The sequence below is a fragment of the Panthera onca genome, chromosome F1 (assembly GCF_046562875.1).
Source record: "Panthera onca isolate mPanOnc1 chromosome F1, mPanOnc1 haplotype 2, whole genome shotgun sequence".
Lineage (NCBI taxonomy): Eukaryota > Metazoa > Chordata > Mammalia > Carnivora > Felidae > Panthera > Panthera onca.
The window spans coordinates 1514318-1531388 of NC_138355.1; the positions used below are offsets into that span (position 1 = coordinate 1514318).

General features: G+C 37.3%; 1 long non-coding RNA gene and 1 pseudogene across 1 annotated transcript in view; both read left to right on the plus strand.

Annotated features, from left to right (window-relative positions):
* LOC144614857 (uncharacterized) overlaps positions 1-17071 on the plus strand; it is a 715444-nt gene that overhangs the window by 568997 nt on the left and 129376 nt on the right. The gene's annotated exons all lie outside the window — the stretch shown is intronic.
* Positions 2181-3215, plus strand: LOC144614924 (putative vomeronasal receptor-like protein 4; annotated as a pseudogene).

Below are 17071 nucleotides of genomic sequence, written 5' to 3' on the forward strand. Positions count from 1 at the left end.
AAGGGGACAAAGCAGAAGAGACTCACAAATATGGAGAACAAACTGAGTGTTACTTGAGTGGTTGTGGGAGGGGGAATGGGTCAAATGGGTAAGGTGCACTAAGGAATGTACTCCTGAAATCATTGTTGCACTATATGCTTACCAATTAGGATGTAAATGTTAAAAAATAAAAAAATAATAAATTAAAAATTAAAATAAAATAAAATAAAATATTTCATTCATACACTTATTAAGTAATTATACATGTATATTAGTGGCCATCACCCAAATGTGGCTTTACTGACACTGCAATATAATGCCTACAATTTGGATATCATTGTGCCTTTAAGGCAGTATACCCTAATAGATAAGTTCTAGTCTCTAGGGCCTAATAGGACAGCATAAACCAAGTGCTCTGTGGTACAAATATATATTTGTGGCAACAGTTAGTTTTTTGTTTCTGACTTTTTGATAAATTTCTCACATAATAATTATTTGGTAACATAGTTACAGCCATTTAATCAAATGTATAATTACTGCATTATAAAATCCCATATATCAGGTGATTGATTATAGAGCAATTTTTTACCCCAGCAATTTTATAGAGCAAGTGATATTCTGAATTTCAGCCAAGAATATTCACTCTCAAAATTTCTTCACTGAAAACAAAGGTGAGTACTCTCTCATTTCAATAGAAGAATAAATGAAATATGTATACAGCTAAATATTCTTATCACGTTAATTGAGTAAAATAATTATGCCTACATATAGGGCAAATACCATGATAAGATAATTGCAAAAGTGTTCAATGACATTTTACAAAGTATTCTGATATTGGAAATATCCTGAAGAGACATGAGGATGAGCATATATATATGATAATATATATCTCCAATATATTCATATATCCTATATATATATCCTATATATATATATATATACACACACACACACACACACATGAGGGTGAGCATATATTCATATGTGTGTGTGTGTGTATCCAATATGTCCAATTATACAAATCAATTTTACAAATGATTATTTATTTATTTTGAGAGAGTGAGTATGTGAGAGGTGGCAAGGGGAGAGAGAGGGGAGAGAGAATCCCAAGTAGGCTCTGAGCTGTCAGTGCAGAGGCTTACATCAGTCACTACCCTGAGATCATGACCACACCCAAAATCAGGAGTCAGACCCTAACTGACTGAGCCACTCAGGTGCCCCTATTGGAGATTTTTTAATGGCACGAGAGGGTATCCTTTTATTAAATGAATTTCCCTGCAAAGGTGTCCATAAAAATATTTTAAAACAAGTTTGTGGACATCATAAAGTGGATATTAGTTGTTTTTCCTCTTGTTCTCTTGAAAATTGAGAGTTGAACTTCAGCAATTCCCTACTGATATAAAAAGAGATTATAAAATGAATCACCATGATGAAAATAGAGGGGAGTGTGCCAGGTTCAATGTCAATAAAATTTGTTAATAGGATTTGTAATAAAATAGTTATTTCCATCCTCTCATATGTTTGTATGCAAATCTTCATATCCCTGATATGAATCATTAGGTTGTATGACAATGAGAATTAAGGTTTTTGTTGAAAGATTATTAATAATTATCTAATTTTAAGGGGAGATTGTGCTGAATTAACAGGATAGACCAAACGCGATCATGATGGTCTCTAAGTTTGGAAGCAGGAAGAAGAAAAAATGTCACAGTATGTGATGGAAGACTTGCCTGGGCATAATTTTCCCCCCAATTGTTTCTTTCATAATTCTTTTCCCATTAGTGTAAAATGTGCAACAGTTGAACTATACAAACATCTATGGAAACTTTAATGGCTATTAGGATTCTTGATGCTGAATATGAGACAGGAAAATGCAGAACAGGAAAGCAAACTTTAAAAAAAAAGAAATGAATATACTGTATGGGGAGTATGGGGAATGGGGACATCATCCTGGCATTAATATGGATATGAGATCTCTCTTTCTCTGTGTCTCTCTCCTTCCTCTCTTTCCTTCTCTCCTTCCCAGTTTAGATGACACATATAGACAGACAGATAGATAGAGAGGTAGATATAGAAAGATAACATATAGATACGTATGTACATAATATACACACAGTCAAATGGTGCACAAATAATATTGAGACTCTATTTCTAAGACTTTATACAACATAGACTTAATGATTAATTGAGTAAAACAAAAAATGATCTGTGGTGATGATTTTGACAAAGGAATAAATGACATTGATAACGTGAGGTCTAATTTTTCATATAGACAAAATATGTTTTTTCTTTGTCACTGTGATGATGATATCGTCCATTATATTTGTACGAAGATAGGCCAGTTTTTACAAGTTCGTATTGGAATTTTTGCCAACATCTTCCTGCTTCTCTTCCACATCTTCATGCTACTTCTGGATCACAGACCTAAGCCAACTGTCCTGATCATCTATCACTTGGCCTTTGTCCACATAATGAAACTGTTCACTGCACTGTTTTTTAATGTCTACAGGCCTGTTTGAAGTACTGAACATTCTAAATGATTTCAAATGCATGGCTTTATTCTGCATGATAAGGGTGACACGGGGTCTCTCCTTGAGCACCACCTGCCTCCTCAGCATGTTCAAGGCCATCATGATCATCCCTAGCACCTCCTGGTTGGCCAGCTTTAAACATATGTGCAAAAAGGACATCTTCCATTCTTTTATCATCTTATGGTTTCTCAGTTTGTCTCTCATTAGTGCCTGCATCTTGTATACTGCTACTCCTTCTAATGTGACCCAGAGCAATCTACTGTGTGTCAGTAAACACTGCTCACTTTCCCGCCTAAACTCCATCATCAGGGGACTGTTTTTCACGTTTTCAACATCCAGGGATGTTTTCTTTGTTGGAGGCATGCTGCTCTCAAGTGTGTACATTGTGATTCTCTTGTCCAGGCTTCAGAGGCAGTGCCAGCACCTTCCCAGCATCAACCTCTCCTCAAGAGTCTCCCCAGAGAGAAGGGCCACCCAAACCATCCTGCTGCTGGGAAGGTTTTTTTTGTGGTCATGTACTAGGTGGGCGTCATTATCTCCTTCTCCTCCACTCTCTTATGGGCATATGACACAGTCATTCTGGATTTCCAGAAGCTTGTGCCCAATGTCTATGCCACTGTCAGTGTGTTGGTGCTAATAAGTTCTGATAATGATCATTTTGATTTCATTCAAATTATAGAGTGTTTATTTATATATAACATTTAAATGTAATTTTAATTTGTATGTCATTGAAAGGTTTACTGTGTGTAAATAATAAATATTTTTGAAACCTCTGGTAACAATTACCCACCAGCTTTTTTTGAGTTTAGTATCAAGTAAGATTCAATATTGCCATGTGTTGAACATTCCTTTATCTTTCATTTTATTTCTCAAACACTCTTAAGGAAAATTTTCTCTATAAAAGTAAAATACACTCTAAAGCATGACTATTGTACTCTATTACAATGCAGTGAAATACACTCTAAAGCATGACTATTGTACTCTATTACAATGCATTACCTATTGATAATGCAACATTTGAAAATTCTGTTTACTCTTTTTGCTTCAAGATATTTAGCTGTGCCTCTAATTTTAACTGAGCAACACTTTTCTCAGCACTATTTATATTTCTTTCTTTTTTTTTTTAACATTTATTTATTTTTGAGACAGAGAGAGACAGAGCATGAACGGGGGAGGGTCAGAGAGAGAGGGAGACACAGAATCTGAAACGGGCTCCAGGCTCTGAGCAGTCAGCACAGAGCCCGATGCGGGGCTCGAACTCACATACCGCGAGATCGTGACCTGAGCCGAAGTCGGACGCTTAACTGACTGAGCCACCCAGGCGCCCCTATTTATATTTATTTCTATGAGTTCCGGCTTCTATTAGGGCTCCAGAGAGTGTACTCTCACCTCTGTATGTTTTCTAATTTATCATTCTCTTCTTTTAAATGTTGTAAACTTTGTCTCATGTTACAACCTATATATATTTTTTAATTTCTTTCATTTACACAGTTTGAGTAATATTTCTGGAGAGTATTTTATTTATCTGCTTTTGTTACAGTTAATTTTTTATTGGTAACTTAATGCCTAGTTTTGAAATTAGAAATTTATAATCGTCATTTTTTTAGTTTTGTTTTTTAATTTGTATACAGTAGTTAAACATTTAAATGATTCTTATTTCTTCCCATTCTGATCTTCGTATAATATAGTGACAATTCTATTGTCTATAAATGTTCTCTCTTGAATGGATCTGGCTTCAAATTTTTGTTCAGTATTCTAGTTTATTATTTCTTTCATCAACTCAGACTAATATAATATTTAACTAAATTATTGTGTACTAAATTGAGTTATTTAATTTTCAAGATTTAATTGTATTAGGCCTCTTCTTCACAATATATCTTACAAGCGTATAGTTTGTCTTTCGACGTTATTTTTATTTCCTATTTTTCCTGTCTTTACTTAAATATTTTATATGTTGTAGATGAAATTTATTGTCAAATTGGTTTCCATACAACACCCCGTGCTCATCCCAACTGGTGCCCTCCTCAATAACTATCAAATAATTTAAACATATTGCTGATATATTTATTTTGTGACATGTAATTTCTTCTAACCTATACCCAAAACTAATTTAATTGTGTTTCACCATTAATAATTTTATTGTGAACTTTGAGACATATCACAGTGCAGGTATCTCTAGTCTCTTTGTACCAATCACCCTGAGGACGAGTTGGAGTACCACACAGGTTTGAGCTCCCTGTAGTCAGTCAAGATCTGGATGGCGAGACGGTCTCTGATTTTGATTGCTTCTTTAGATCCTTAACTTGAATTACTTAACTTTCTGGGATGTTCTTATATTTTATTATTATCCTTGCTGTACATTATATGGATCCTTTTACTTTTGTATTTTATATATATTTTTTCTATTTAAATTAAAGTGTAGTATTGTTGTAAGGAGTACAACCCAGTGATGCATCCCTTTCAATAATGACCAGGGCTTATCTGAACAAGTGCTTTCTTAATCCCCGTCACACAATTACCCCATCCCTACAACAAACACCACTCCAGTGACCCTCAGTTTGTTCTCTGTATTTAAGAGTATCTTATGGTTTTTCTCTCCATTTTTATCTCATTTTTACCTCCCTTCCCATATATTCATCTATTGTGTTTCTTAAATTCCGCATATGAGTGAAATCATATATTTCTCCATTCCTCAGTCAATGGACCTTTTGACTCATTACATACTCTGGCTATTGTTAATAGTGCTGCTATAATCATTGTGGTGCATGTGTCCCTTTGAATTAGCATTTTTGTATCCTTTGGGTATATACCTACTGGTGCAATTGCTGGGTCATACAGTAGGTCTATTTTTAATTTTTTGAGGAACCTCCATGCTGTTTTCAGAGTGATTGCACCAGTTTGTATCTCCACCAAAGTGTAAAAGGGTTCTACTAATTCCACATCCTCACCAAAATCTGTTGTTTCCTCTCTTGTTTTTTTAGCCATTCTAATAGGTGTGAGGTGGTATCTCATTGTGATTTTGATTTGTATTTCTCTGATAATGAGTGATGTTGAGCATCTTTTCTGTGTCCGTTGGTCCTCTGGGTGTGTTCTTTGGAAATTGTGCATTAATGCCTTCTGCTCATTTCTTCACTGGATTATTTGTATTTTGGTTGTTGTGTTTAATAAGTACCTATTTTGGATACTGACCCTTTATCTGATATCTAATCTACAAATTTCTTCTACCATTCCATCGGCTGTCCTTTAGTTTTGTTGTTTGTTTCCTTTGATATGCAGATTTTTTATCTTGATAGGGTCCTAATAGTCCATTTTTCCTTTAGTTTCCCTTTCTCCCGGAGTTATGTCTAGTAAGAATTTGCTGTTGCAGAGTTCAAAGAGGCTACTGTCTGTTTCTTATTCTGGGGTTTTGACGGATTCCTGCTTCATATTTAGGGATTTCATATATCTTGAATTTAGTTTTGTTTATAGTATAAGAAAGTGATCCAGCTTCATTTTTCTGCATTTCACTATCCAGATTTCTCAGCGCCATTTGTGAAAGAGACTGCCTTTTCTTCCACTAGATATTCTTTGCTGTCTTGTCAAGGATTAGTTGGTCACACATTGTGGGTCCATTTCTGGATTCTCTGTTCTGTTCCACTGAACTATGTGTCTGTTTTTTGTGCCAATACCATACTGTCTTGATGATTAGAGTTTTGTAATACAGCTTGATGTCCACAATGTGATGCCTCCATAGTTTCTCCTTTTCAACATTACTTTGGCTACTTGGGTATGTTTCTCTTTACATAAAAATTTCAGAATTGTTTCTTGAAACTCTGTGAATGCGGGTATTATTTTAATAAGGATTCCATTGAATGTATAGATTGTTTTCGGTAGTATAAGCATTTTAACAATATTTGTTCCTCCAATCTACTAGCATGGAATGTTTATGCTTTTTTGTGTCTTCTTTTTTTAAATTTTTAAGTGTTTATTAACTTTTGAGAGACAGAGAGAGACAAAGTGTGAATTGGGGGGGGGGGAGGACACAAAATCCGAAGCAGGCTCCAGGTCCCGAGCTGCAGCATAGAGCTCAACACAGTGCTCTAAATCACACTCTCAGAGATGATCACCTGAGCCAAAGTCAAATGCTTAACTGACTCAGCCACCCAGGTGCCCCACTTTGGGTGTTCAATTTCTTTCATAAGCTTTCTATATTTTTCACCATATAGGTCTTTGACCTCTTGGGTTAGGTTTATTTTTTGGTATTTTACATCATTTGGTGTAATTGTAAATGGGATTGATTCCTTGGTTCCTATTCCTGCTGTTTTACTATTGGTGTAAAGAAATGCAAACAGTTTCAGTATGTTGATTTTATACCTTGCAGCTTTCTGAATACATGAATCAGTTCTAGCAGTTTTTGGTGTCTTTGGGGTTTTAGCATAGAATATCATGTCATCTGTGGAGAGTGAAAATTTGACTTTTCCCTTGCCAATTTGTATGTCTTTTATTTCTTTCTGTTGTGTGATTGCTGAGGCTAGGACTTCCAGTAATATACTGAACAGCAACTGTGAGAATGGACATCTGTGTCGTGTTCCTGACATTAGGGGGGAAACTCTCAGCTTTTACCATTGAGGATGATATTCGGTGTGGGTCTTTCCTATATGGCCTTTATAATGTTGAGGATTGTTCCTTCTATCCTTATTTTCTCGAGGGTTTTTTATCAAGAAAGAGTGCTGTATTTTGTCAAATGCATGTTCTGTATCTATTTAGGGTATCATGATTCTTATCTTTACTTTTATTAATGTGGTATATCACGTTGTCTTATTTGCAAATATTTATATCATCCCTGCAGCCCAGGTATAAATCCCACTGGGTCTCTGTGCATAGTTCTTTTAACGTAATGTTTAATTCTATTTGCTAGTACTTGTTGAGATTTTTGCATCCAGATTAATCAGGGATATTGGCCGATAAGTCTCCTTTGTTTGTTTGTTTGTTTGGTGTGTGTGTGTGTGTGTGTGTGTATGTGTGTGTGTGTTTGTGTTGTATGTGTGTGTGGCGTCTTTGTCTGGTTTTGGATCCAAGGTAATGATGGTGTCCTGGAATCAGTTTGCCTGCCTTCCTTCCATTTATATTTTCGGGGAAAACTTTGAAAAGTAGGTATTAACTCTTCTTTAAATGCCTGGAAGAAATTTCCTGGAAAGCCAACTGGTCCAGGATCTTATAATTGTTTATATTTCTTTGACATACATTGTGGTCTTCCCTCTTTTATTTGTGATTTTTTTCGATTTCAGTATTCTTTATTTTCTTCTTGATAAGTCTGAGTAGGGATGTTATCAGTTTTTTTTTTCTTTGAAGGAAACTACATTTACTCTTAGTTATCTATTGTACTGTTTTGTTTGTTGGTTTCAAATATTGTTCATATCTGCTCTAATGTTTATCATTCCCCTTCTTCTGCTGACGTTTGGCTTTATTTGCTGCACATTTTCTAGTTTCTTTAGGTGTAACGTGAGATGTGTATTTGGGACCTATCTTGCTTCTTGAGATAGACTTTTATGTATATTCCTGTTAAGATGATCTTTGCTGAATCACATAGAGTTTGGACAGTCGTGTTTTCAAGTTCATTTGCTTCCATGTATATGTTTTTAAATTATTTGCTGATTTCCTGGTTAACCTATTCATTCGTTTTTTTTAATATATTAAATACAACTTACTGTCAGATTGGTTTCCATGAAACACCTAGTTTTCATCCCAACAGGTGCCCTCCTCACTGCCCATCACCCACTTTCCCATCTCCCCCACCTCCCATCAACCCTCATTTTTTTCTCAGCATTTAAGTCTCTTGCAGTTTGCCTCCCTCTCTCTTTGTTATTTCCCCCTTCCCCTCCCCCATGTTTTTCTGTTAAGTTTCTCAAGATTCACATAAGCTTGAAAACATTATTAACTGCCTTTATCTGTCTGACTTATTTCACTTAGCATGATACCCTCCAGTTCATTCACGCATTCACGTTGCTACAAATGGCTGGATTTCATTCTGTCCCATATGTGTGTGTATACACACACACACACACACACACACACACGCACACACACACCTATATATGCAATATCTTCTTTATCCATATGTACGTTGCTGGACTTTTAGGCTCTTTCCATAATTTGTTTATTGGTGAAACTGCTGCTATAAACAATGGGGTACAACTGACCTTATGCATCAGCACTCCTATATCCCTTGGGTAAATTCCTAGCAGTGCTATGGCTGGGTCATAGGGTAGATCTATGTTTAATTTTATTAATATGAAATTAATTGTCAAATTGGTTTCCATGCAACAGTCAGTGCTTATCTGAACATGTGCCCTCCTCACTGCCCATCACCCACTTTCATCTCCTTCCCACATCCCATCAACCCTTAGTTTATTCTCAGTTTGTAAGAGTCTTTTATGGTTTGGCTCCCTCCCTCTCTAACATTTTTCTCTTCCCCTTCCCCATGGTCTTGTGTGAAGTTTCTCAGGATCCACATAAGTGTGAAAACATATGGTATCTGTCTTTCTCTATATGACTTATTTCACTTAGTTTAACACACTCCAGCTCCATCCACGTTGCTACAAAAGGCTATATTTAATTCTTTCTCATTGCCAAGTAGTATTCCATTGTATATATAAACCCCAATTTATTTACCCATTCATCAGTTGATGGACATTTAGGCTCTTTCCATAATTTAGCTATTGTTGAGAGTGCTGCTATAAACATTGGGGTACTGTTGCCCCTATGCATCAGTACTCCTGTATCCCTTGGGTAAATTCCTAGCAGTGCTACTGCTGGGTCATAGGGTAGGTCTAGTTTTAATTTTTTGAGGAACCTCCACACCGTTTTCCTGAGCGGCCGCACTAATTTGCGTTCCTGCCAAAAGTGCAAGAGGGTTCCCATTTCTCCACATCCTCTCCAGCATCGATAGTCTCCTGTTTTGTTCATTTTAGCCACTCTGACTGGCGGGAGGTGATATCTGAGTGTGGTTTTGATTTGTATTTCCCTGAGGAGGAGCGACGTTGAGCAGCTTTTCATGTGCCTGTTGGCCATCTGGATGTCTTCTTTAGAGAAGTGTCTATTCATGTTTCCTGCCCATTTCTTCACTGGATTATTTGTTTTTCGGGTGTGGAGTTTGGTGAGCTCTTTACAGATTTTGGATACTAGCCGTTTGTCTGATATGTCATTTGCAAATATCTTTTCCCATTCCATTGGCTGCCTTTTAGTTCTGTTGATTGTTTCCTTTGCTGTGCAGAAGGTTTTATCTTTATGAGGTCCCAATAGTTCATTTTTGCTTTAAATTCCCTTGCCTTTGGGGATGTATCAAGTAAGAAATTGCTGCAGCTGAGGTCAGAGTGGTTTTTCCCTGTTTTCCTCTCTAGTGTTTTGATGGTTTCCTGTTTCACATTCAGGTCCTTTATCCATTTTGAGTTTGTTTTGGTGAATGGTGTAAAAAGTGGTCTAGTTTCATCCTTCTGCATGTTTCTGTCCAGTTCTCCCAGCACCATTTGTTAAAGAGACTGTCTTTTTTCTATTGGATTCTCTTTCCTGCTATGTCAAAGATGAGTTGACCATACTTTTGTGTGTCCAATTCTGGAGTCTCTATTCTACTCCATTGGTCTATGTGTCTGTTTTTGTACCAATACCAGGCTGCCTTGATGATTACAGCTTTGTAGTAGAGGCTAAAGTCTGGGATTGTGATGCCTCCTGCTTTGGTCTTCTTCTTCAATGTTACTTTGACTCTTTGGGATCTTTTGTGGTTCCATACAAATTTTAGCATTGCTTGTTTTAGCTTCCAGAAGAATGCTGGTACAATTTTTATTGAATTTGCATTGAATGTGTAGATTGCTTTGGGTTGTATTGACATTTTAACAATATTTATTCTTCCAACCCATGAGCACGGAATGTTTTTCCATTTCTTTATATCTTCTTCAATTTCCTTCATAAGCTTTCTATAGTTTTCAGCATACAGATCTTGTATATCTTTGGTTAGATTTATTCCTAGGTATTTTATGCTTCTTGGTGCAATTGTGAATGGAATCAGTTTCTTTTATTTGTCTTTCTTTTGCTTCATTATCAGTGTATAAGAATTCAACTGATACTCTACGTTGATTTTGTATGCTGCAACTGTGCTGAATTCATGTGTCCATTCCAGTAGACTTTTGGTGGAGTCTATTGGGTTTTCCATGTATAACATCATGTCATCTGTAAAAAGCAAAAGCTTGACTTCATCCTTGCCAATTTTGACACCTTTGATTTCCTTTTGTTGTCTGATTGCTGATGCCAGAACTTCCAACCTTATGTGAAACAACAGTGGTTAGAGTGGACATCCTGTCGTGTTCTGATCTCAGGGAGAAAGCTCTCAGTTCTTCCCCATTGAGGATGATATGAGCTGTGGGCTTATCGTAAATGGCTTTTATGATGTTTCAGTACATTCCTTCCATTCCGACATTCTCGAGGATTTTTATTAGGATGTGCTGAATTTTGTCAAATGCTTTTTCTGCATCGATTGACAGGATCATATGGTTCTTCTCTTTTCTTTTATTAATGTGATGTATCACGTTGATTGATTTGCGAATGTTGAACCAGCCCTGCATCCCAGGAATGAATCCCACTTGATCATGGTGAATAATTCTTTTTATATGCTGTTGAATTCAATTTGCTAGTATCTTATTGACAATTTTTGCATCCATGTTCATCAGGGATATTGGCCTGTAGTTCTCTTTTTTTACTGGGTCTCTGTCTTGTTTAGGAATCAAAGTAACGCTGGCTTCATAGAATGAGTCAGGAAATTTTTCTCCCCTTCTATTTTTTTGGAATAGCTTGAGAAGGATAGGTATTCTCTCTGCTTTAAATGTCTGGTAGAATTCCCCTGGGAAGCCATCTGGTCCTGGACTCTTATTTGTTGGGAGATTTTTGAGGACTGATTCCATTTCTTCACCGGTTATGGGTCTTTTCGAGTTTTCTATTTCTTCTGGTTTGAGTTTTGATGTGGGTGGGTGATTAGGAACTTCTCCATTTCTTCCAGGTTGTCCAGTTTGTTGGCATATAACTTTTCATAGTATTCCCTGATAATTGCTTGTATTTATTTCTGAGGGATTGGTTGTAATAATTCCATTTTCATTCATGATTTTATCTATTTGGGTCATCTCCCTTTTCTTTTTGAGAAGCCTGGCTAGAGGTTTATCAATTTTGTTTATTTTTTCCAAGTACAAACTCTTGGTTTCATTGATCTGCTTTACCTTATTTTTAGATTCTATACTGTTTATTTCTGCTCTGATCTTTCTTATTTCTCTTCTTCTGATGGGCTTGGGGTATCTTTGCTGTTCTGCTTCTGTTTCCTTTAGGTGTGCTGTTAGATTTTGTATTTGGGATTTTTCTTGTTACTTGAGGTAGGCCTGGATCATAATGTATTTTCCTCTCAAGACTTCCTTCGCTGCATCCCAAAGCGTTTGGATTGTTGTATCTTCATTTTAATTTGTTTCCACAACTTTTTTAATTTCTTCTCTACTTACCTGGTTGACCCACTAATTTTGAGTAGGGTGTTTTTAACCTCCATGCTTTTGGAGGTTTTCCAGAATTTTTCCTGTGGTTGATTTCAAGCTTCATAGCATTGTGGTCTCAAAGTATGCATGGTATGATTCAATTCTTGTATACTTATGAAGGGCAATTTTGTGACCCAGTATGTTATCTATCTTGGAGAATGTTCCATGTGCACTCGAGAAGAAAGTATCTTCTGTTGCTTTGGGATGCAGAGTTCTAAATATATCTATCAAGTCCACCTGATCCAATGTATCATCAGGGCCCTTGTTTCTTTATTGATCCTGTGTCTAGATGATCTATCCATTGTTGTAGGTGGAGTATTAAAGTCCCCTGCAATGACCACATTCTTATCAATAAGGTTGCTTATGTTTGTGATTAATTGTTTTATATATTTGGGGGCTCCCATATTCGGCGCATAGATATTTATAATTGTTAGCTCTTCCTGATGGATAGGCCCTGTAATTATTATATAATGCCCTTCTTCATCTCTTGTTACAGCCTTTAATTGAAAGTGTAGTTTGTCTGATACAAGTATGGTTACTCCAGCTTTCTTTTGACTTCCAGTAGCATCATAGATAGTTCTCCATCCCCTCACTTTCAATCTGAAGGTGTCCTTAGGTCTAAAATTAGTCTCTTGTAGACAGAAAATTGATGAGTATTCTTTTTTTATCCATTATGATACCCTATGTCTTTTGGTTAGAGCATTTAGTCCATTTACATTCAGTGGTATTATAGAAAGCTATGGGTTAAAGTCATTGTGATGTCTGTATGTTTCATGCTTGTAGTGATGTCTCTGGTACTTTGTCTCACAGGATCACCCTTAGGATCTCTTTTAGGGCTGGCTTATTGTTGATGAATTCCTTCAGTTTTTGTTTGTTTGGGAAGACCTTTATCTCTCCTTCTATTCTAAATGACAGACTTGCTAGATAATGGATTCTCGGCGCCATATTTTCTGTTCATCACATTGAAGATCTCCTGCCATTCCTTTCTGGCCTGCCAGGTTTCAGTAGATAGATCCGTCACTAGTCTTATTGGTCTCCCTTTATATGTTAGAGCACGTTTATCCCTAGCTGCTTTCAGAATTTTCTCTTTATCCTTGTATTTTGCCAGTTTCACTATGCTATGTCGTGCAGAAGATTGATTCAAGTTACGTCTGAAGGGAGTTCTCTGTGCCTCTTGGATTTCAATGCCTGTTTCCTTCCCCAGATCAGAGAAGTTCTCAGCTATGATTTCTTCAAGTACACCTTCAGCACCTTTCTCTCTTTCTTCCTCTGCTGGAATCCCTATTATACTTATATTATTGCGTTTCATCGCATCACTTAGTTCTCTAATTCTCCCCTCATACTCCTGTATTTTTTTAACTCTCTTTTTCTCAGCTTCCTCTTTTTCCATAATTTTATATTCTAATTCATCTATTATCTCATCTGCCTCTTCAATCCGAGCTGTGGTCGCCTCCATTTTATTTTGCACCTCATTTATAGCATTTTTAGCTCCTCCTGACTGTTTCTTAGTCCCTTGATCTCTGTAGCAATAGATTCTCTCCTTTCCTCTATACTTTTTTCAAGCTCAGCGATTAATTTTATGACTATTATTTTAAATTCATTTTCTGTTATATAGCTTAAATCGTTTTTGGTCAGTTCACTAGCTGTCGCTACTTCCTGGAGTTTCTTTTGAGGAGAATTCTTCCGTTTAGTCATTTTGGATAGTCCCTGGAGTGGCGCAGAACTTCAGGGCTCTTCCCCTGTGGTGTCTGGAGTAAATTGTGTTGGTGGGCAGGGCCGCAGTCAGACCTGATGTCTGCCTCATCCCACCGCTGGGGCCACAATCAGACTGGTGTGTATCTTATCTTCTTCTCCCCCAGGGGCAGGACTCACTGTGGAGTGGTATGGCCCCTGTTCTGGCTACTTGTACACTGCCAGGCTTGTCTTGCTGCTTCTATGGGATCTGGCGTATTAGCTGGGGTGGATCCACAAGGTGGACAGGGGCTGGAGGGGCAGACTCAGCTTGCTTTCCCTTCAGTGGTCCACTGCGGAGGGGACCCAGTGGCACCGAGAGGGAGGCTGACCCGTTGGAGAGATGGATCCACAGAAGCACAGCATTGGGTGTTTGCGCAGTGCAACCAAGTTCCGTGATGGGAACTGGTTCCCTTTGGGATTTTGGCTGGGGGATGGACAAGGGAGATGGCTCTGGCCAGTTCCTTTGTTCCCCGCTGAGCTGAGCTCTGTCCTCTGGGGCTCAACACTTCTCCCTCCCATTGTCCTCTAGCCCTCCCGCAGTCAGAGCAGAGCTGTTGACTTATAACATTCCAGATGTTAAGTCCCACTGGCTGTCAGAACACACTCTGTCCCACCCCTCTGCTTTTGCAAGTCAGACTCAGGGGCTCTGCCTTGCAGGGCGGTCTGCCCCTCAACCGTCCTGGCTCCCTCCTGCCAGTCCATGTAGCACGCACTGCCTCTCCGTCTTTCCTACCCTCTTCCTTGGGCCTCTTGTCTATGCTTGGCTCCCTAGAGTCTGTTCTGCTAGTCTTCTGGCGGTTTTGTGGGTTATTTAGGCAGATGTGGGTGGAATCTAAGTGATCAGCAGGACGCGGTGAGCCCAGCATCCTCCTATGCCGCCATCTTCTTCCAGTGCTCCCTTACTTCCTTCTTTGAGGGTTTTTTTTTTATCAATAATGGATTCTGTATTTTTTCGAATGCTTTTTCCTCATATATTGGGATAATCATATGATTCTTATCTTTTATTAATGTGGTTTATCACGTTGATTGATTTGTGAACATTGAATCGGCCCTTCATCCCAGGAATAAATTTCACTTGATCATGGTGAATAATTCTTTTAATGACTGTTGGATTTGATTTGTTACTCTCTTGTTGAGAATTTTTGTATCCATGTTCATGAGGAATATTGGTCCGTATTTCTATTTTCTTGTAGGATCTTTGTGCAGTTTTGGATTTCAGGTAATTCTAGCATATCACAGAAGGAGATTGGAAGTTTTCCTTCCATGTCTATTTTTAGAAAATTTTGAGAAGAATATGTGTTAAATCTTCTATAAATGTCTGGTAGAACTCACGTGGGAAGTCACCTGGGCCAAGAGTTTTGTTTATTGGAAAATTTTTGAATACTGATTCCATCTCTTTGCTAGTTATATGTTTTCTCAAATATTTATTTCTTAATGTTTCAGTTTGGGTACTTTGTGAGTTTCTAGGAATTTGACCATTTCTTCCAGATTGCCAGACTATTGCCATATAATTTTTTATAGTATTATCTTATGATTATTTTTATATCCGTGGTGTTGGCTGTGATCTCCTCTTTCATTCAATATTTCATCTATTTATTTTCTTTCTTTTTTGTTTTGGTAAGTATGTCCCAGAGCTTATCAATTTTACTAATTTTTTCAAGAAACAACTCTTAGTATCAGTCATCTGTTCCACTGGTATTTTTAAAAATGTGTATTTATTTATTTTGAGAGAGAGGCAAAGCATGCAGGGGAGGGACAGAAAGTGAAAGAGAGAATCCCAAGCAGACTCTGCACTGACAGCAGAGCCCCTATGCAGTGCTAGATCTCACAACCATGAGATCATAAGCTGATCCTAAATCAAGAGTTGGACGCTTGAACAGTTGAGCCACCCAGGTGCCCTGTTGTGCTATTATTTTTGTTTGTTTGTTTGCATACCATTTATTTTTTCTTAGTCTTTATTATGTCCCTTATTCTGGCTTTAGGCTTTGTGTGCTCTTCCTTTCCTAGTTCCTTTAGGTATGAGGCTAGTGTGATTAGTTGAGATCTTTCTTGCTGCTTGAGGTAGGCCTGATTTGGAATACACTTCCCTCTTAGGACTGCCATTTTTGAATCCAAAAGTTTTGGACTGTTGTATTTTTATATTCATTTGTCTCCATGTATTTTTTTAATTTACTGGTTAACACATTCATTCTTTAGTAGGATGTTCTTTAACCTCCGTATATCTATAGCTTTTCTAAATTCTTCCTTCAGGTCAACTTCAAGTTTCATAGCGATGTGGTCTGAAAATATTCATGCTATGATCTCGATCTTTTTGCATTTGTTGAGGGATGTTTTGTGACCCAGTATGCGATCTATTCTGGATAACTTCCCATGTGCACTTGAGAATAATATGTATTCTGCTGATTTGGGATGAAATATACTGAATATATCTGTTAAATCCATCTGGTCTAGTGTGTCACTCAAAGTCATTGTTTCCTTTTGATTTTCTGCTTGGATACTTTGTCCACTCCCTAAGTGGGTTATCACTGTCTCTTAGATTACTGTATTATGTATTGTATTGTACTGCAGTATGGTATCTACCATGTTGGGGACACAATTATTTACAAATGTTAAATCTTATTGATGGATAGATCCCTTAGATTATTATATCGTGCCAGTTTTCACCTCTTGTTACACTCTGTTTTTAAAGTATAGTATGTGTGATATAAGTATGGCTATTGAACATTCTTTTGAAATATTTTCATATGACAGATGGTTCTCCATTACCTTACTTTATGTTTTTTTTTTAAAGTTTGTGTATTTATTTTGAGAGAGAGCATGCAAGTGTGGAAGGGCAGAGAGAGCCCAAAGCAGGCTCTGTGCCACCAGTGCCGAGACAGATGTGGCCCTTCAAATCATGAACTGTGTGATCATGACCTGAGCTGAAGTCAGATGCTTAACCAACTGAACCACCCAGGTGCCCCATCTATCCCTAACTTTCAATCTGCTGTTGTCTTTAGGTCTAAAATGGGTCTCTTTAGGCAGTATGTACCTAGGTCTTATTTTTATCCATTCTGGTACCCTATGTATTTTGATCATTTAGTGCATTTATATTCAGAGTTATTATTGAAAGACATGAATTTAATATCGTTATGTTACCTGTAAAGCTTGTGTTTCTGTGATGTTCTCTGCTCCCTTCCAGTCTTTATTGTTTGGGCTTTTTTCTCCACACAGAGTGTACCCATTAATATTTTTTAGCAAGGCTTGTTTAGTGGTCACAAACTTATTCAGTTTTTATTTGTCTGG